Raw genomic sequence first — 21,353 nt, forward strand, 5'->3', positions numbered from 1 at the left:
TGGATTCATCGAGAGCTATGTTAGAATAAAAGCTTAATGTTTTGGGAGTTTTATACAGCTATAAGAACAACCCAACCTACTTCAAAGTGTTTAGCCTGGGGGATATATATAAAAAATACATTCCAAACAAATATATTCCTTCTGTGAACTGCCAGAGGTCCGACTTATGACAGCAGACTCTCGTTGGGTTAACTTTCTTAAAGAGAAAAACACAGCTTTAGAACAGCTTTTAAGCTTCAGGTTATCTTGCTGAAGAACGGATAACCTCTGACTGACATGATACTTTTAAACACTGGCCAGCGTACTTTTTCTCTGAGTCTTGAGGGTTTATTATGACATCAACAGAATTCAAAGTTCCTCGGGTCAGATGCACCATAGCATTCCAAAAACCAAGCTGGGCTCCCTTCGTGTTTTACAGAAGTTATGGAGTTTGAAAAACATAACTTTTATCTGTAAACATAGATGTGCTATACTCAAAGAACTTTAGCTGTGTCTCATTAGTATGGTTGGAGGATGACCTCCGGGATTCTTTGGGGCTTTTAATCTGGATTTGCATAGAGGGTCCAATAAGGTCCTTATGTGACTTTCACTTTGACCAGTTAAGCTTGAATGCTTTGGGTTTATAACTTTAACAATTTTTGGTTTATCAAAACCTGGCTTCAATTCACATGCTAAGACATTTTCAGAAGTTGGCTGTTGTGTCCTAAAACATATTTTGGTATGATTTTGCTGGCAGTGGGCAAATGCAGATGATCATGTCAGGAACTCTTCAGACAGCTCTTTTTTTATTTTCCTACCCATTGTTAGATGCATAACCAATGAAAACACTTCACAACCTCATATCGGGTTGTTTATTTTAAGAAAAAGACAAACTTCTTTGTCATTTTGTATGTACAGAGTGTATACAAAACGAAATTCTGTTGAATACAGCTTAGGACAGGGAGATGAACACTACTATTTATAAAGTGCAGCAGTGATCAGGATGTAAGCAGTGTAGGAGAAAAGAAACCAGTTTAAACGGGCATTATAATGGAAAGGTTCAGTGTGGTGCAAAATAAATATGCCGCAAAATGCAGTAGAACATTCAGTTGTGACTTCAGCATGTTGGTAGTGCAAAATAATGTTGCAAGTGTGATGCAGAATTGGGTGCTGCTTAGGGCTGCAACTAACGATTATTTTAAAAATCGATGAATCGGCCGATTATTTTTTCGATTAATGGATGAATCGGACAAAAAATATTTTTTATACTAACCTCTTTATTCCAAAATAAACATTTTAGACAGAACAAACAAGCACACAAGTACAGGTTGCTCATTAACTGTACTGGTGCAATATGAAAAATAAATGTTTGTGATAAAACTATGCAAACTTACATGAGAAATGTAGCTGTACATCCACAAAATATAGGGTACTTTGTTTCATAAAGCGCAAAAAAGACAGGCATTTTTGTTTTACCTATTTGTTCAAACAATAGGTCCCCCCATTTCATCAAATGAGGGTTTTTTTAGACTAGAAGAGTTCTGCCTTTTAAGACAGGAAAGTGATTCAAATTATAAATTGTATTTGGAATAAAAATGAGAGAACTAGGGGTGGTAAAAAACACATCCTCCAAAGACAGATATTTACATGGGAATGTGGCATATAATTAATTGACATATTACTGATCTTGCTGAATTTTATTCTGCTTTACTTCCATAAATTGCAGGATCTTCTTTACTTTATCTTTGCTAGAAGATTTAAACTTCAAAAGCCTTGCCCTCATAATTTGCAAGTTAATTTATTTATAAAGGCTATTTTAATTATTGTGATCAATTTGCGCCGTCAATCCCGACGCATGCGCGCTTCATTTGCAGTCTGGACGCTGAAACATCCTGCTTCTCTGACTGCAGCGCTGAGAGGGATTCCTGCGGAGAGCGAGGTTGGGATGGGGGAGGCGCCTCACGGCAGCAGCTGCTGCTGCAGGACAAGAGTAGGAACGATACATGCTTTCACGTAAGAGTCTCCAAAAGCCGCCAGTAACACCGTAAAAAATCGCCAGATTTGTCGCTAGTCGCTTTTTTAAAAAAAATAGTCGCTGGAGGGGTCTGAAAAGTCGCTAAATATAGCGACTTTGTCGCTGAGTTGGCAACACTGCGCACCTGCAGCACTGGCTCGCTCTGCCGTATTTTTTTTTCTTCCCCCGTTTCAGTCAAGTGGCAGTGATGACGGCGGCGGCGGATGACGCCTTAATCGCGCGACACAACTAATCGATGATGAAATTCGTTGCCAACGCTTTTAAAAGTCGATTTTTATCGATTTTATCGATTCGTTGTTGCAGCCCTAGTGCTGCTCCACAGCTGAGCAGTCGATGACCAGTGGGGCGTGGCTAGGCTGGTTCTTTCTTAAAGGCACACTATGCAACATTTTTCAGGTAATTAATGTGTTCCATAACGTTTTGGATGATTAAATGAGTCATTTCAGGTTGAACAAAGGTATTCTCGGCCGCCCTGGTGGTCTGTGGGGGAAATACCGCACTTGCAATTGCAGGAGGACCGACCCGCACCCACAGGCTCAGAAGTCTCCCGAGAGTCGGTCTTGCTTTACGGCGAGAACTGCTACACCCCCCACTTGCATGCTCGTTGCTAGCACAGTGGCGATCTTTGTGCAGTGCTGCTTTCACACCGGACGCAGCAAAAGCAGCAAAATCGCGTCTGCTGCTTCATTTTTACTGCTTGTACCAGTTAGTTCTGACGCGTGGCTGAAGCAGCTTTGCTGCTATGGCTGCGCGGTGCAAAAGTGGGTCTGACGCGCGTTGGGCGGAGCTTCACTATCCTTTCTCTGCCTTGCAGCTATATTTGCTGTGACCAGTGGGAATAAATAAATGTTTTTAAGTGAGAAAATACACCTGAAAACGTAATCAGTGCAGTCAGTTCATTCAGATTATCATCCTGCCTTACAATATTTTTTCTGTCGGAGCCGCTCAGACCCCCACATACCAGCGGTGCGCCGACAGTAGGAATCCCTTCATCAGCAGCCTCTGGCCGGGTCGCCTCCTCGCGGTTCACCGCGGCAGCTGGTAGGTGTTTTTCATCTAAATAATCCAAACTGCAGGCAGCAGGATAATAAAAGCCAACATATTCTGCCGGCAGCTTTCTGCATTTTAAGTTAATTTAGGCGTCAATAAACTGTTTAAGAGGAGTGATCATAGCGCTCTGATCATCAGCGCTTTGTCACTCTCCCTGCCAGCTCCTAGATCAGCTTCTCTGATTGGTTGACGCGGCGCGTCGAGCAGCAAAAATTCAATTTTTCCATCTCGAGCAGCAGCGCGTTTGCGGCGCGTCAGATGCTTAGTCATTCGTTGCATTCGCCTGTCTGCTAAGCTCAAAACAACCGCGCCTGGCTTGACGGAGAAACCAGGAGAACAGCTGTGCATATTTACGACAGTGCACTTTTACTTTCGCCCTCTGGGGGGAACCTCGCTGGAAAATCAACACCGGTTGCATAGTGTACCTTTAAGTCGACGATGATCTCCATCTTCTCCATATTCAGGATCGGCTGTTATCTCTGCAACAGCCCGCCAGCTGCTCCACCTCCTCTCTGTAGTCCTAGTTGTTGTCATCTCTGATGAGGCCCACCATCGTAGTGTCATCTGCAAACTTCACAATGCAATTGGTGGTGAACCTGGGGACGCAGTCGTGTGTCATCATAGTGAACAGCAAGGGAGCCTTTGCTCAGGGTGATGACATCACAGGTGTCCTGTGCGACCTGGACTGCCTGAGGTCTGTAGGTGAGGAAGTCTAGAAGCCAATTTCAAAGGGGTGTGATGAAGCCCAGATGATAAGGCTGATGCTAAAAGATAAACAATTAGTTTAACCTTGAAAGAGGGCAAGGACTATTCTGGTCTGTTATTTATTCTATGAAACATATTCATTCACTTTTATGTGAAACTAAGAATTGTTTTAATCAACTGAATGTAAGGGGCCTTGAGATGATGCATGTTGTGAATTGGTACAATATACTGTAAATAAACTAAATTGTTTTGAACTGTAGTGGGACCAAAAAGTTTTCAGGGTATGTATACCCCAGAGCCTGCTGGGAAATAGACTGTGTGGAAATATTTTCAGGCTTCCTGAACCATTTAAAAATATGTGCACATTTTTAAACTGGTGCTCAGTTTTGTATAAAGAGTGGATCAATAACCCTTGCATCTTTGCTGTGCACTGCCATTGAATGATAATATATGATATATCTATCGGTGGCCTTACTACAGACTCTATCACCCATAATAGGTGATCTGCTCAATTACGTAGATTTTAGGATGCAGTAAAAACCTCTTTTTTTTTTGGAGTAAAAAAAGTTTTTTTTCTCCTTTCATCTCCTGCTTAATCTAACCCGTTTTTAAATTAAGTTTCAAGTGAAAACACGCCGCACAGAACTATGACATACTGGCTGTGAAAAGTTAAACACCAGGACAGTTGGCAGGAGGAACTCCATTAGAAATAAAAACAAAAAATTTAACCTTTTGCATTAGTGCTTGCTGTTGACTCATTTCACCTTTGTATATGTCAAAGTTTAAATCAATTTCTTTGCAAAACTCTTTACCCTTGAGACACTTTTGGTCTGCATTTAACAATACATTCTCTTTTGTTTTTTTAAATCACAATTACAAAAAGAGGTATATTAGAGATGGAGTAGAGCAAAAATAATAATAATAATAATAATAATACAACTTCAGAAAATCATTGCATTGCATTCAGTATCTTCAATAAGCAAGCATAACAAAAATACATGCCTTTTAAAGCTACTAAAAGGAAATCAGCAGATGGAGTTGTTGTAATGTCTCTGTATTTTCTGTAGCAGGTGACCCTAGATAATCAAAAGCCCAAGGGCAAAATAACTAATTCTCAGTAAGTCTTTTTGCACTGACCTGGTCTAATAAAACACCTAAAATGTCTTTACACAGCACAGCTGCTTGTGGTGTTTTGCTGGTTTTGGTTTTAAGCACACTTTTTTTTTTTTTTTTTTACTAAAGCGAAAAAAAAAATAAAACATCTGATTTGGTCTTTTATATCTGCAAGTAGTTGTTCAAGCATTCCTAAAGCTAATTCAGATTTACATTCATAAACCTTATGGCTAAAATCATCTTAGAGATGACAGGGTTTCTCCTGGCAACTCCTTCAAACAACTAATACGTGTTCAGTCCTTTTCTTATTGTCGTGCCAAGAACATTGACACCTAAAATGCTTACTAAGGCCTCTGGAGTCAGAGATTAAGTTTTCCTTTGAACGATGTATCCTTTGTCCTTATGGTGAATTTGATGGGAATGCTTGCACCGGTCACTAATCTTCTCAGAATAAATTCTTAAACTTTGAGTTAATTGAAATCAATTCAATCCCTTTCAGATTTTTAAATGGAAAGGGTTGTTGCTCTAAGGTCAGTTTTGCTTACATCCTACATCATCATTGGCAACACTTGGATGAAAATTAAATGCTAACATCCCACTCGTATGTGTTTAGGCATTATTATCATCTAAAACATAGGAATAAAATGTTACAACTAAGACCTGTCTAAAAACTTATGAAAAACATTTCGTGATAAATACTGTACTTTTTTAACTGTATATATTTTATTTTAATCCAGGAACTCTGAAGAATCTGAGATTTGCTCTAATTATAGTAAATTATGAGCTAGCAGCAATATTTGAAAGATTGTGTGAGAGTTAGATGAGAGATCTCCAAGTAATATACCAGCAGGAAAAGGAGAAGGATATTTCATTTCTAATTATACAAACTTTTCTTATGATAAAAGTATTAAATGTCAGGTCTAGAAGAGAAAATAGTTATAGTTATCCAAGAAATTGCTCAAGTAAAAAAGATTTGACAAAAGGGCTTCTCAAGTATGAATAATTGTTGGCATATATGAACTGATTTAATGTTTAAAATGTTATCAGACACACAATAACGTTTACATTCTGGTGTTTCAAAGTATGAAATTAAAAACAGAAATACTTGTAAATAACTTAATTACAAACAGTTATAATAATATAACTAGTGCTACTTTTTATGTGGGGTCCAACCAACTTTAAGCGTTTTACCACCATCTAATAGATGTTGGAGCTTAGCCTGTTTTTCAGTGTAGTTCTGTTTCTCTGTTACTAGCAGTATGTGTTCTCTTCATCCTCTGACATGAGAGTTGGCTCAGAGCCCTGGCTGTGTGTTTCCTGGACGGGGCCACCTGTGGAGCTGGTTGACAGTTGCCTTTTGTATCTCTGCTTCTGTCTCCTTGAACCCTCAGCAGATGGCCGCTCACACTGAGACTGGTTCAGCTGGAGATTTCTTCCTGTTAAAAGGGAGTTTTTCCTCTCCACTGTCACTACAAGCATGCTCGGTGTGAGGGATTGCCTTTGAATCACTGAGTCAATGCAATCAACTGGTTTCCCTTAGAAAACTTTGAATTTCCAAAAAAGTTAAAAACAAACCACTGGACTTTGTTTCCAAGTTTGAAGATGTTTCGCTTCCCATCCAGGAAGATTTTTAAATTCAAAATGTGAAACTGATTCAAAATTCAAATCATTTGACTGTATAATCTGATTGAATTTTCTCTCTAAGGTGCACTGAAACACAGAAGGCAACCGTTTTTGGCATTTACTTAATCATATGTAGTTACTTTAACACAGTTGTTTCATGTTAGCCGGGTAGGAAATACAAATGTTTTAAAGTAACTACATATGATTAAGTAAATGCCATAAGCAGTTGCATTATTTTTTTCAGTGTGCCTTGAGTTGATATATGTTCTGAATTGGCGCTATTCAGTGCTCCATTTAAATGCAATGTGACTAAAATTGAGACCCTCTGCAATTTGAAAATTACGTTTAATGATTATATTGCAAATGCAATTAATTCCCCAGCCCTAGTTACTACCCACCTCTGTGCTTAACAAAAAATATTTACAATTAAGCTGTGTGGAATGGATAAAGCAGCAACAAAGTCTGTTACAGAGGTTTTTCTCCACAAAGTACGCTCTGATGTCAGAAAACAGGATATGCCAGGATGCCATAGTAACAAAAAAGCATTTGGAGCTTGACGTCCTTTCTGCCCACCACCTTACCAAACTTAAATATCATGAGAAATTGTCACAGGAGTCCATGTCTACTTGAGTGCATGACGATGCATTTCAGATAAATGTAACCCTTCAGTCAGTGGGGGGTAACCAAATAAAAGGTTCTAACTCTGAGAGCTACAGGATATGAAATGTGCTAATGGATCCCAACAAAACTGCTTTTTAGAGCAGTCTGTCAAACAATGGCATCAGAGGATTGAAAAGCACCCGGTGGCCTTTTTGCAGCCCTGCAGTAGGCAGTGAACTTTCCCCTCACTGACATCATGCTGGTAAAAACAGTATAAATATATAAATGGCACTAAAAATATGGAAAATGAATTATTCTTTTTTTCCTTCCCACACCCAACTGTCAGATGGCTGCCTCAGTGAACAAACTAAACCTGTTTTGTTGTAGTCTGTGTGATGTGCTCCGGAGCCTGTGCGATGTATAATGCAGACATATCACTGGCTTGGCCGACGCAATGTGTGTGCGCGCGCGCTACTAATAGCATTTTGTAGATGCTGCTTGCTGTACTGCAAATGATACTGTCAAAAATACACACATGCTTCTGGGCTTAGATAATAACACAGTTTTACATGTCCTATACTGTGTGAGAATAACTTATATGAAACAGAGCAATAAAAGATGAAATTGTCAGATTTTTCTACTTTGATTTCTGTTTACAGCAGCACCTAACACACCAAGTGTTCATGTATCCTTTGATTTGTTGTTGCATTACACTCGGGATTCTTATGCAGGATCCAAGCAAAATAGTCAAGTCTTGCATATTTTCATGGGACTGATAGTGTACTTTTCCTTTTTCCTATTTTCCATTATTATTGGGATCAGTGACGGCTTATGAATTATTTAGTCCGCTTTTCTACTTCGCCTCCAGGGTCACACTGAAGGTCTACTGCCCAAAAACGTCCTATTATCTCCAGCTGACTGCATTAGCTCTACCATGGTGGAGTCCCACGCTGAGAGCCTCTTGACCTTGCTGATGAAGGAGTTCTATGGAGACTGAGGTGACATCATCAGGCGAAGACAGACTAGGTTTTGCTTACAGGCAGCACTATCAAAAGCCACAGAAATTGCCCACACATCTGTTTTTCCCTTCATTAAAAGTGCCAAATAGCTTAGTTATACTATTCAATCCATCATGTTCAGGAGGACAAAATGTATCTTATTTTTAACTTTAAGAAGGAAAGTCATAACTAATCTTTTTTCTTTGGATGGAGAAAATTAATTAAATGTTTGCTGTCTTTGGGTTTAATGGATTTTTGTTATTTGTCACATTCTGTACACTGTATCGTTTGCTTGTTGTTGTTTTTTTTTTACAGTTTTTAATGTCAGTGCTGTAGAAAATCATCTGAAAGTAACTAATGAATTCCAGTTATTTTCCATCATGAGAAACTCATCTTGATGTTGCATCTTTTTGTGAATTATGTAATAAAACATGTGCAAAGCTGTTAGCATGGGAAAACTTGATCCTCATGCAAGCTGGAGATTCATCCATGCAAAGTTAGAAGGCAGCAGGTACAGAATCGTTTTCTATGTGTGTCTTCATGAATATGCAGATCATATTTTCCACACATATTCTTCGAATTAATTTATGATTTATTTATCAGGCCAGGGCCCCATTCTAATTACTGGCCCCACGGTCCACCAATTAGAGGCTAAGGAAAGGTTTCTTGAGAGTATTCTCAAGGAAAATCTTAGGAGGGGCCAATAAGCACAGACTAATCCTACCTGAAATGACCTGTTGCTCTGCAGTTTAACCTCTTAAATGGTCTGTGGGACGTTTGTGTTGCATCCACATTTGCAGCCTCATACTGCCACACTTAGGCTACTGTCTGCCATTTCAAGGGTTTTATATAGCAGACTAGACCCTCCAAAAGGTTAAAGAATAACAGATAATCTAATTGACTTGACAGTTAACAGGATAAAGTATTTTTTAAGATTAAAACAAAGTTTGAATTTCGTTTGGAAATCAAAGTCCCAGAGAGAGAGAGAGAACAGTAATTATCCTGCTTGAGGTCCTGTGTGAAATTTCCAAAGTGGATTTTAAATTTTGGGTTGGTTTTGGTCCTCTAAAGTTTCTGGAGTCCATAGTTAGCACAGCTACCTACCAGGACATTTAAAATTAGTTTATAATTCCTTCTGCTCACAAGCTTTATGGTGAAACAGATTGTATTTTCAAGAAAGACTTGGCTCATGCCTATAGTAGCAATGTTACAAAAGCTGCTTCAGTTGTCATGGTGTTACTGTTCTTGACTGGTCCATAGAGAATAGAGTATAACGATATAGATGACCTTAAGGCCACTAAAATAACTTGGGCTTTCATTAAACCTCAGCATTGCCCCATGCTAATTGCCTCATTATCAGTAATTCATGCAGAATGGGGCTCTAAGTATCAAGTGTAGAGAAACTAACATACCTTTAAGAAGTAGGAAATTTCTGGTTAGGATATCTTTTTTTATTAATCTTATACATTTTATGACACTCTAAATTTAAAGCAACAAAAAAAATTAAAGCTGGAAATATTTATCTATATCTCTCTGATCTACTAAGATCCCAAACAACAAGCACTAAATAATTTTTGCAAACAAAAAAATTGAAAGTACAATTGCTTGGCATGGTGCAGGTAACACGACAGTTTGCATAAAACTGCAGATAACAGGTGCAAAAGTGTGACATTTAATTCAGGATTCTATGTTCGTCACTGGGGAATGGGGACTAAAGGGAGCAGAGTGGCCATAAAAGAAACATGAAGTTTGAAGCCATGAAGTCAGGATAAGTAATGATAATGCTGCTACCAAAAATACAGTATAAGCAGTTAAGAATAATATAATATTAGACTATACATCAATTTTGCACCTTCTGATGATCAGTGTATGTTCTCTATATTCATGAGGGCAAAATGCAGGTTTGTAGCAGCTGTTGTGTTCATTGTAGACATATATACCACTTAGATCTGACTTTACTCAGCAATATCATGTTTTCACTTCTTTTTGTAAAATATATATGTATAACAGGAGTTTAAGTTTTTAACATGGGTGACAAAAATACAAGACTTTTCATAATAAACATTTTTTAGATGTCCATGCTCTTTAGAATGAACTACCATTCTGTAAAAATTGCACAGACATAGAATTAAACACATTTTACAAATCTATTTAAAAGAAAAAATAAAACATATATAGTTGCCTGCACACAAAAAACAAAACATTCTCAATTCTGATGAATGGCAGTCAATAAAAAAGGTGTATGCATTGGTGTACAATGAAATTCAGAAATAATATAGCAGCAAATCTCCTTTTTTACTACCACAAATGAGATCATTTTACTTTAAATCTGCAGTCATCATGCAGTTGTTATTCACTATTCTGTGGAGGATCACTTCCTGCTAGTAAGGATATCGACTTTAAATGAATCCTTAACACAGATCAATCACAGGCTACAAGAGGAACCTTAAAGCATGACAGTAATTGGGCTCATAATTTTAAAACAACTCAATAACCTATCAATAGCTTACCACTGAGTCAAATAGTTCTCTTTTAAAATTTAGGGTTAAGATTTTCCTTTTCCTCTGATAAAGTTGTAATTATGTCTAGCAAAGAAAGATGAGTATTTGTTTTTACTCTTTGAGGTGGATTTTGTTGTCTGTTCCTTTCAGTTTTCTATTTCCAGTTCAGCCAAAAAGATCAGTCAAGTAAGATCAGACACTGATTTGCAATCTTACTTAATTCTTTGATATTATATGCTAAGACAATTCAGCAAAAAGCTCTTTCATTGAATAGATAGCTTAAATTGATATTTTCTACCAGAAAATATCAAAGTAAGAGTGCCAATGCCATTATAATGTCTAAGCTTTTCTTCACTGGAAGAGCATCCTCTGTTGCAAAGAAACCACTGCATGAACAAGCACTCTTTTCTTTAAAAGAACTGATTGTTCCGCATGCTATTAGCACTCTGCTCTGTGACTGCAAGTTTAATTGTGGTTTTTAGAGTTTTGAAAAGAAAACTGTGATTTAGTTATCAGGGTCCTCTCGAGGGAAATCAGCTCCAATTCTCAGTTTCATCTTTGAGCAAGAGACCCTATGCATAAACTATTAAACTTCTTAACTTTTAAACTTTTTAAGAAGGATGTTTACAGCTTTATTATGTAAGGATATCGCAAGCTCCCTCCACATTGTAGGTATGTTACTACGATGTAGGTTAAAAGCTACCAAGGTACACATGCATTTTTTGGGTATAAAGTAAAAAATAACTGATATTTATTAGTTACTGAGAAAAATATGTAATTAGATAAAAAAAAAAATCTTTCTATAACTGTAACAATTTGCCCTTAGGTAAATGTGTACACATGTACACATTTACCTAAGGGCATATGTACATATGTTTTTTGGGTCCTGTTTCTCATCCTCAGGATGTATGGACAGACGGACAGATTAAACTGAACATCTTAGGGACCGATCCTCAAAGATTTGCTTAGGCAAAAAAATAAAAAAAATGTGCTTGAAACCAATGCATGATTTTTTTAAGTTATCTCTTGAAAAAATTCAAAAAGGCTACGATATGCAAGCAGGTTAAGTCCTGTGCATGTGCTGCTGGCAGTTTGGGAGTGGACGCACAAGAAAGATGAAGTTCTCTTATGTTACTGAGGGTAAGAAGGATTTCAAAACTAATAATAACAATGGTAATAATGAGGAATACTATGTGCTTTGCAAGAGTATCTAAAAGTGCTACAAACAGAAGCATGGAAAAATTATAGTTCTATGCAAAAATTAAATATAAATCATAAAACCTGGAGAAGTTGTCTTTGTTTGCTCCCTGTTTCGTTCACAGAATCTCTCTATCATCAATCCTTGTGGCCTCAATGACTGTATAAATGTTGGCATGAGTTTGCACCTGACTCACTAAATATAGCAAAAACTGCTGCATCACTTTCAGGTTTGATCACTTGCTGTGCAGGTGGTAAGAATTTAAATTTGCATGTCCTCCACCCATACATCTGTGAGATTTGGATATCAAAATATGATGCACATATTAATGAATGCAAGCCTCAGAAAAGGTTTGCATGCTCTGTCTGCTATTTTTGCACACAGAAATTACTTTGCGACTTGTATAAAAATCAAGTTTGATTGTTCAAACAAGTCTGAACCCTTAATCCCAGTGCCAAGGCTTTTATGCTGGATGAAGCTTCTTTTTGTTCATGTTCAACAAAAACCTAATTTTAGTTTTTATGTAAATGAAAAGCCAATACACGTTTCTTTTTAATATTGTCATTATATAAAAACTTCGTATTCAGTCCCATTTATAAAATCAGCTTAATTTAAAATACATTCTTTTTATAAATCAAAGTTGTTCGTTTTTCAAAAATAAAAGACAGAATGCAATTGGTGGAATGCTTTTACGTGGCTACCACTTTATGTTAATTTAATACTTAGGCTTTCAGGTTGTTTGTGTTGAGGTTTTTTTCTCCCATATGAAAGTTTTTGTTGTTGCTTGGTACTCAGCCTAGAACTGTGTGTGTTCTTGTTTTTAATACATTGTGGGGTCCATTTTCTGGACAAATAGCATGTTGTGGTGTCCAGCTGCTCCTGGTAAGGTCCGATCCCTAGACCCCATGAGGGGATCAGCTGTTTTCAGGTCAGGGGTCACGTTTAGGACTTTGGTGAGAGTTGAGTTTTAGTCTGGGTTAGGATTAGGTATGAACCTGTATTGGTTAAGTTTGGGGTAAGGGTATCGGATAGGCTTTAGAAATTAATCAGACAGTAAAAGGAAAGGCCCTGCAAAGATAGTGAGACAATTTTGGGTGGGTGTGTGTGGTTTCAAGAGAAAGGGGGGTAGAGGAGCGCAGGGCTCAGCTCTCAATTATAGCTGTAATTAATGGCCTAAATGAAACACAGTTCGGACGTGAGGCTAAATGATTTCTCACACAGCCAGTCTTCAATCCAGAGAATCTATTTCATGTTTTCTCTCTCACTGCCTTTTTTGTCTTTCCCTGTCTCTCACTCTTTTATCATTCACTTTTTCCTGTCATTTATGAACTGGCATGTTTCCACCTTAAAGTGTATCCCATCTCAGCCTTGTTGTTTTTCTTTTTTCTTTTGTCAGTCCATCAGTCTTAATTTTACTCAGTGTCTGTTTTTTTATCCTCCTGCAGTCCACCAGTGTATGTATCTGGATTCTCAATTCACTTGCTGTCCAAACCTATTTACTCCCCTTATCATGTCTTTACACACACTGTTTCAGCCTATCTCTTCAATCTCTGCCCCGTATTGCTGCCTCTGACATGTACACACTGTTATCTATTGTGACATAGTTTAAACATTTTCATCTGGTCTTTTATTTAGATTTTTTGTAATAAATGAAGTAGTGTAATGCCTATATGCGTAAAACCTATTTTCACTAAAAATTGTTTTATGTTTATGAAAAAACTTGTTTAACCTCCTTTTGTTCTGGATTTTGAAAAAGCTACACGAATAATTATCAAATAAATATTTTTAAAACAAAGACATGTATAGTTTGGTATTTACTGCACAGCAATAGCAAAGCAACTCCCCTTGAACTGTCCACATGTTCTTATGCTAGCTTAAATATATTTTATTGAGATTGCATGTTCTAAATCAAAAATGTTGTCCATACCATGTAGAAACATCTTATACTTTTAGAAGTGTTTACAGTAGGACACTCGTCTCAGAGGGATCTCTGCAGCTTGTGTGATTTTTTTAACCTCTTGCCTGCTTCTCTGATCTTTTAAAACAACTGAACTTTTAAAACATGTGTTGCACCATTGTGTTGTTGGGATGCTGCCCACCATCATGGGCAGAGAAGCTGGTCAGAGTTGGTATAGCTGCATTTCCATTATAAGTATGCACCAAACCGTTGTTATTCTGCTTATTTTCAAAATCCCAAGTTTTGCAATTACAGCATTTTTTATTAAATAACAGATATAATTCTTATATGAATACTTTTGTTCACTCGCCAACTCTGAAAACAACATGGTAGCAGTGGAAATAAACAGATTAGAGATGAAATATGCCCGCTAGAGCCATGTCTCTAGCAGACCTTATCACCCTCCAACTGATCCCAGTCTTCATCTTTTACAAGGCAGTAAAGTCCAGCTGCAGATAACGTGACTCGTGTGATGTGGCCAAAAAAAAAAATTTTTCCTTTTTGCAAAATATAAGAATTTCGATACGACCGAACATCACCTCATTGAAGCTTTTAAAAAATTTAATCAAAAACACTTTTTATGTGCATTGTTTGGATCTAGCAAATGTATTTTTGTAATTTGTGCAATTTGATAGCTAATGGAGATGCAGCTAGTATTGGATGGAGATTCACTTTCAAGCTAACTCCCCATCTAATGTGTGCTAAGATTCAAGGGCAAGAATTTCATCCTCTGGATGTGCAAAGCTGGTAGATCCATATTTAGAAAAGACTTGGGGTTGTAATAACAGCATAAGGTCGTTCTACAGAATATTGAATCAGGGAGTATGAATCCATATGCAGAGCACAATTTTTTGAGGCACTGTCTGTGATTACATTTGATCTGGATTATTTACTTCTATCGTATAATGTTGTGCGGATAGGGCTTTTGTTATTAATTGGCACCACATAAATCAACAGAGCAGAAATTAAATTGGATTACACTGAATTCAATTAGTATGATGCTACTTAATAGATTGATCTGTCAAAACCAGCCAATGTAATTATTACATATGACACCTGACTTCTCGCTAAATTGATAACAGCCTTCATGTGGTGAAGGTAAACAGTTGAAGGGTAGGAAAAATAAGCCCTGTGCGCGACCTGATGAATTTAAGAGGCTCATTGCCCCCCCACCGAGTCCAACACTTGTCTCCCTTACCAAAGGACCAAAGAAGCTTTGACTTCTGTAGGGAGAAGAAGGAGGAGGAGGTGAGGCTGGGCACACTAGCAATGCATCAAACAGCGTTTGCAGTGCCACTGATAACACAACACTGCCTCGGGAATAATAGACTTGATTGAATTAGCCATCCATTTTTCTCCGAGCTCATACATCTCACAGTGGCTTGATCTCACAGGCAACAAGAGCTGTGGCCGAGGAGTCAGAGGAAGGGGGTGGGGGGTGGGGCTGAAAACCAGCAGCAAGTAAGTCGGTGTGAGAACAAGCCTGGGAAATGAGGATCGTATTAGAAAAGATCCAAGTTCACAGTGAAGACATTGTGTTTGAATGTATCAGAGCTACGGCTGACGGGGTCATTATCAAACACCAAAGCCTTTCTTTTGTCAGTTGTCCTTCAGATGTTGTCCTTCAATTATTATAATAAAAGCATAATGGTGCCTAAAAGGAGCACTCAGCTGAGGTTCTTATATCTTCACAATGAACACACACAATAATGGAAAAAAGGCAGTGACAAAAAAAAGAAATAACCAAATGGGCGAAGGAGCTTGTAGAAACAAAACACGTGAGGCCAAGCCATGAGGTGTCTGCATTCAGTCCATCATGTATTCCAAAGGGGAGAGCATGCAACATAAAATGGCGGACCCTCACGCTTAGAAAAAATGGGAAGAGGTGTCACTTTGGATAACGTAGGAACCTACAAGCCCGGACTTTGAAACCGCAGGGCTCCTTATTAATATTCTTGTCTCAGCGTTTGCTTTCGAGGAGGCTGAGATGGGATTGCAGAGATAACTGGAGTACATGACGATGGATGCAATCCGTTGAATTACCTAGGACCTGACCGGCAAGCTAAGCCACCCATAAGGCAGGCTGGAAGTAAATCAATGCCTGTAATTGGTTTGTTTCCCTCCCTCCCCCATGCTGTCATTCTTCCTTACCCAACTGCTCATGAACATAGCTGACAGACTCTCAATTTGTTGTCTTAATTTGTGTCAATAAAAGGATAAAAACCAAACATAGCAACACAGGGGGAGAATGCAGGAACACAGATTAAGCAACACTTCTTTTTTCAGTGGTTAATCTGAGGTAGATTTGTTTTTATTTAATCTACTAGCATGTTGCTTTGTTTTCATTCAGCCTCCAAACATTTCAAAGACTTTTAACGATTTGTAGAGCATCACTTTTTAAATCGTATCTTTTTGTTATATGACTTAAAAGATTGAATACATAGGTTTGTATAAATGTGTTAAATTCAAGATGTTACTGAGATAACAACAGGAGTTTGCACATACTGCCTTTACTTTTACCATCTATAGCTAAGAGGACATATTTTACCAGTCATAGCTTTTTCTGGAAGTACTATGATCTGTAAAAATGTCAAAAGGCATACTTTTTTAGGTTTCTTTTGACAGGAGAAAGAACAGAGTTATGTAGGATATTGTATTTTGAAAAAAAGAAACCAGTGCAGTAATATAAAGAGTTTAAATGTCTTCAGTTGTTTACCATCTTTTCTCCTTAACATTTTTACATTGAATAATACTGATGTGCATAAGTCTTGGCTGCAAATGAGCTACATTTACACCTTGCTAATAACCATGTTCTTCAGCCAGTACTCCAAGTGGTCTCGGTTTAAACAATAGTAGAGGAATTCTGTAAAAGTCAAGTTGAATTTCTTTAGGTTGTTTAACAATAACTATTGAGGGCTTTTCATAGCACTTCAAATACTGATAAAGTTTGTTTTACCCTGTTTACTTGAGACTCTTATTTAAAGGTTGTTTTTCATTTAGTGATGCTAACTTGGTGCAGAAGCACTGATTAGCAGGGTATGACTTGTAATCATTGTAATGACAGTTTAAAACAATAGTCTATAACTTTAGTTGATGTAGAAAACATTTAGCATCTGAGCCAATCAGAGACCCCTTCCTGATTGTCCTTTACCAAAGACTGTCTCTCAACCAACCTCAAGCACACATAATCTTTTTTAAGGTGATGTTTAACAAACAACACATGAATAGAAATTGTCAAACATTTTCTTAATGAGAACTTTGGTCTGTGCTGGATGCAGCAAGTAAGATACTGAATGCCAATGTCAACTGAACACATTCCAATTGCAATCAGATTAAGCTGTTGGTGTTTATCTGTTAGAATGTTAAACAAAGATGTGGTCATATATTATTTACTGTATATTATGTAATTTTCAGATTGTTGAAAAGGAGTTGCAAAACCAGGCAACATCTTTTCAACGTTCATGTTGGTTTGTATTTTTTTAAACACCTTTTTTAACACCATGAAGATCAGAGACAAACCGAGGTTCACTGGTTGTCTGGAACAATAACAGAGTCCAAATTAAAAGAGAGGTTTAGGTTTTTAGCTGGAATTCCATCAGGGGTAATCATCCGGTGAAGAGAGATGATCCTTCACCTCCTTACGCTAATCATCTTGATTAAGGAATGTTCTCAGCGATATGGGTTGGCCAAGCCACCAGCAAAGATCCTCTCTGTGACAGGAAGTTCACTCACACCAGGAAAACAGCAAAACCCCAGAGACCATAACAATAACTAGCAGCTGTTGTTTTACCATGTTCTGAAACTGGAATTATATTATTAAAATTTGCATATTTTGTGGTTACATATGTAAAATACTGTGTTTTTTATAGGAATTGCATTTTGGGTTTTTTCAGGACTGTCCAAAGTAACACATCTAACCTCCACAACCTACAGGACAACCACGCTGTTGAGTTCAAAGATGTGCAAAAACCTCCATTACCTTTGTGCAAAAATGTTTGCAAGAGAGGAAATATTTTTATCCTTTTCAATGAGACATTAGCTACGTTTACATGCGCAAAATTTCCCCGATCCGATCCAAACCTTGGTTGATCGGAAATTCAAAATCTCCGTTTACATGGACACTAAATGAAATGATCCGATCATGACGTGTGTATACATGTACCAAGCGTTGGATCAGATTAAATCTTTTAAGCATGCGCAGAACTTCCTGCCAAACTTGGCAGTTCTGTCTGCGTCTGGTTTTTGGGAGGCCTGACAAACGATGCGCTCGGAGCGAGCGGAAAGAAAAAAGGAGAGAGGAGGAAAAAAGCGCTTGGCAGCGAAATGTACGAGAGAAAATGTAGAGAATGAGCGATTGAACCGGCGTGGGAGAGCAAGTGGGCTGTGGAGAGAGAAAAGAGGAAGAGGAGGAGGATAAATTCTTGCTTCCTGCAGCTTTAAATGAACTTGAGTGTATAAGTCGGCGTTCCTAGACTCCCCCCGCCATGTTGTTCACAGCGAGAGCGAGAGCGACCGGTGGTTTCCTGTTGTTGACAAGGCGGAAAAACGTCACGCTGACGTCGCACACATGCGCAGTGAAGATTATTTTACTCTTTAGATCCGAATGGGTGTTTACATGGACGCCAATCGGAATGGCGATCTGCAAAAACCACCTCTCTCTTTCGGAATTAAATTTAGATCCGATCGGACCGAATCGGATTAGAATCTTCAGTCTGACATGTTTACATGAAACATTTTTGATCTGATCAGGCCTTCAATCCGATTAGTTGTGTCCATGTAAACGTAGCTATTGCTGAATGTTTAAACCTGAATGGTTAGGACACATATGTGGACGGTGTTGTTTGGAGAAGTTGCTATTAATGTGAAATAGTTCTCATTGATTAACAGTACTATACAAATGCTCCTCTGGACTCACCTGAGCAGAGCGGGGTGTTATGGTAACGTAGGATGTGGAATCTGGGGGTTAGAAATGCTTCCTATTGGTAGGATACTGGTAGATTGTGTAACACAGGAACACACTTACTAGCAGCATTATCAACGTTTTTATTCATTTTTTTTACTGCTATTTTCTTATATAATTGTTATAAGCGTATATGGTCTGTATTTACTGTCTCACAACTCAAATAAATAATGTTTAACAAAATATTTGTAACAGAAATGCAGGCATTTATATGTAAGGATGCCTTGCAGTTCTATTTCCATTGTTGACATGGATGTATCCTTAAATTTTTTTACTAAATCACCTTTTTGAAACATTTATAAATGTCCTTTCAACTAACAATATCGATCAAAGCAAATCTGTTCTGCGTTAGATAGTTTCCATTTTATCCTGTAAATTAGCCAGCTACACTCATAGTTGCAAAGTTTGCTCACTTTCACCTCTTCTGATAATCGCTATGTAATAGCAGCTTCTATTTACTGTTTTATTGGCTTTGTTTGTACACACCTGAAAGCGACCATTGACAACCTTTGTGGTTCATTTACATGTAGAGCAGCTACGACAGAGTTGTTTCCTACAGAGCACTGGAATTACATCATGTAGGAACTATCTGTAAGTAAATTTTCAGAACATTAAGTTTGGATATATGGAAGGTATTCTTTATTGAAGTATTAATCATCAAAACTGGTAAGAAAAATGTTTCAGTCCCAGCCCATTATGGCGTAATCTTTATGCCACCAAACTGACTGTGCAGTTACCAGTTTCAGCCTATATGCAGGCATTTGCTACGAGCTCAACTCTGACATAGCACACTAGACATTATAAACTAGTGCCGCCTAACACATAGACGTCACATGACTAGCGTGTTTTGCACGCTGTTTGCGCAGTGTCAACGCGTTCTCTTTATCTGTTAATTGGTCACACATAGTTCACACATTGAGAGGGTCTTAACAACACATCAAGAACCCATTGAGAAAATGTCAACCACATGTTGGTTTTATGTGATTATGTGCTATTCAGCCACTTGTATTGGCTGTTGATTAGTAGGGTTAAACCACTTCCTATAGTTTTTATAGGTTTGCATTCAGAATTCAACATATATTAAATATTACATTAAAATAGCAGTTCTGGAGCAAAATAATGCAATGTATCGCTTTGAAAAAATGGAAAAATGTATATAGCTTTACAGATTTCTTCTTAAAACTGTAATCCAAATATTAGATTTTTTGTTTTTTCAAAATGGTTAATTTGTTGCTTATATGTTGAATTTCTGCAGGTAAAGTTCCCAATGGCTTACAAGAAGGGGTTTAACCTAGCAGCTAATGGGAGAATAAAAAACAACACCCACCAGCTCCTTAAACTTGACAAGTGGCTGAATGGTTCATAATTAAATAAAATCAATGTTACTTTAAGGCTGAACTATTGTAATTCTTTGCTATCAGGAAGTCCACAAACTGTAGTTAAAAGCCTTCAGCTGATCCAACATTGTTGCAGCCGGAGTTCTGATGAAAATTTGAAAGAGAGATCATATCTCTCCTATCCTACCTGCTCTTCATTGGTGAGGACAAATGTTGATGACGTGCAAAACACGCATTGATTCTTTGTACATTCAGCTACTTCTCTGCACACACTTGGCTCCATCTCTGCACTCACAATTTTTGTAAATGAACCATACACCCAGCCAATCAAACACTATAAACACTCAAAATACTACACAGTGGCAATGATTACAAAACCAAAAGGTGGGATTTAAGAAAAGATAGCATCATACTGTAACAAAATTAACACTTAAATGTCCTATATTGATATATATTTGAATATACTTAAACAATCAAGTTTTTCTTTTTTCCTAAGCAGCAAGTTGATACTAGAGCTAAGCATATAATTGTCGATTTTTATAAAAAAAAATTTTACCTTATAGAAGTAGAATACCGAGAATAAAAAAAACAACTTTGAGTCATGTTTGAACTGATGCAGCATGGTCTGCGTTCAACTCACCCAATTTTAAATAATGTATTGCACATGTAATTTGGGCTTTCAGTTCCTAAGTTATTTGCATTTCCATTTGGGTATGCAAAATGGGCGAGGTTTACCCAAAAGGTGGATGTTAAGAGGTTAATATAGTATTATCTAATAATAATGATTTATTTATACTAAATAAAAAAATTTCAGGTTTAATTTTGATTTTGAGTCGTTCATAGTGTTGGTAAATGTATGTGTACATGCTTTTGAAACATGAAAGCACGTGGGGAATTTAAATTAAAGAGAAAAGGTTGGAACTATAGTAACAGGGTGAAATAATGGATGGATTCCTATGAGATTTTTTCTCAACTGAACATTAGATTTAGGTGGTGATCTGTTTGTGGGTTAGATGTAGTATTGTTTCAAAGGACTTCTTATCATTTTGAAATAAGGATAAATTAGCTACTTGGTTGGCGTCTGCGATCTCAGAGGGCTTTTTGTTTACTTTAATATTGCTTTAAGAGTATTATATCAATATCAGTATTTATTAGGGACTCTGCAATACTGAGAATAATCTTGAAACTCTAGAGTGTTTTTTTATTCTTTGGGTTAATTCAGATACAGGTGACTGAACAAGCTGCCCATGTTGTTTTTGGCAACAGTTGGTTGTCAGACTGCTGATTGAACACCATT

This window comes from Cyprinodon tularosa, unplaced genomic scaffold (assembly GCF_016077235.1).
Source record: "Cyprinodon tularosa strain WSP-4 unplaced genomic scaffold, ASM1607723v1 ctg136, whole genome shotgun sequence".
Lineage (NCBI taxonomy): Eukaryota > Metazoa > Chordata > Actinopteri > Cyprinodontiformes > Cyprinodontidae > Cyprinodon > Cyprinodon tularosa.